General features: G+C 40.2%; 1 protein-coding gene across 2 annotated transcripts in view; it reads left to right on the forward strand.

The window, feature by feature from the left end:
• CUNH11orf49 (chromosome unknown C11orf49 homolog) overlaps positions 1 to 1,454 on the forward strand; it is a 219,310-nt gene that overhangs the window by 145,904 nt on the left and 71,952 nt on the right. The gene's annotated exons all lie outside the window — the stretch shown is intronic.

The raw sequence follows: 1,454 nt of genomic DNA on the forward strand, positions 1-1,454 counted from the left end.
TTAACAAATGGGACCTCATTAAACTAAAAAGCTTCTGTACATCAAAGGAGGCAACCAGGGAAGCGAAGAGAAAACCCATAGAATGAGAGGAAATCTTCAACAGCGACACATCTGACAGAGGTTTAATATCTAGAATATATAACAAACTCAAAAAACAAAGAATCAAGAAAGGAAGTAACCCAATTAAAAGATGGGTTAAAGAGCTGAACAGAGAGTTCTCAAAAGAAAAAGTAAAGATGGCTATGAAGCATCTTAAAAGATGTTCAACATCACTAATAATTAGGGTAATACAAATTAAAGCCAATTTAAGATTTCACCTTACTCCAGTAAGACTGACTAAGATCAAGAAAATAAGTCATACCAAATGTTGGAGAGGATGTGGGAAAGGGGAACATTCATACACTGCTGGTGGGGCTGCAAACTGGTTCAGCCCTATGAAAAGCAGTGTGGAGAACTCTTATAAAACTATAAATGAACCCACCATCTGACCCATTTATACCACTCCTTGGCATATACCCAAATAACTCATCGTATTGCAGAGACACTTGTATATCCATGTTTGTTGCTACTCTTTTCAGGATAGCTAAGAGAAGGAAGCAACCTAAGTGTCCCTCAACTGAGGAGTGGATAATGAAAATGTGGTTCATTTATATGATGGAGTTTTATTCAGCAGTAAAGAAAGATAAAATCATGAAATTTGCAAACTGTTTGTCTTAGTTTGTTTCTTCACTGCTGTGACAAAACACTCTGACCAGTACCAACTTGGGGAGGAAAGGGTTTATTTGTCTTACATTTCCCAGGTAGCACGCAGTTCATCAGGGAGCCCAAGGTAGGAACTCAGGGCAGGAATTTGGAGGCAGGAGCTGGAGCACAGGCCATGGAGGAACGCTGCTTACAGGCTTGCTCAAAGGACTCGTCCTATTGCAGAGACACTTGTACAACCATGTTTGTTGCTGCTCTTTTCACAATAGCTCAGAGATGGAAGCAACCTAAGTGCCCCTCAACTGAGGAGTGGTTAACAAAAATGTGGTATATTTACACAATGGAGTTCTAGTCAGCAGTAAAGAAAGATGAAATAATGAAATTTGCAGGTAATGGATGGATTTAGCAAATCCTAAGTGAAGTAGCACAGACTCAGAAAAACAAACGACGTATGTTCTCCCTCATATGTGGATCCTAGAACCAAACCCTGATAAGTGATTATGTATCCAGACGTAACTACAGGAACCAGGATAATGGAAAGAAACCAGGGAGGTAAAAGAAAAGAAAGAACCTGAAGGAGAAAAACAGTAGGAATCAGGTCTTAATAAGGGCGATATGGATAAAAATTGGGTTAGATTAAGGGAGGGGGGAGGGAAGAGTACATGAGGAACCTAGGGGATAAGGAGAAAGAAGCAGTTCAACAGAGGTAGGATCATAGGAGCAAGGGTATTAGTAAGGAAGAAAGGGGGGGA

The sequence above is a fragment of the Nannospalax galili genome, unplaced genomic scaffold (genome assembly GCF_000622305.1).
Source record: "Nannospalax galili isolate Female #2095 unplaced genomic scaffold, S.galili_v1.0 scaffold1200, whole genome shotgun sequence".
NCBI lineage: Eukaryota > Metazoa > Chordata > Mammalia > Rodentia > Spalacidae > Nannospalax > Nannospalax galili.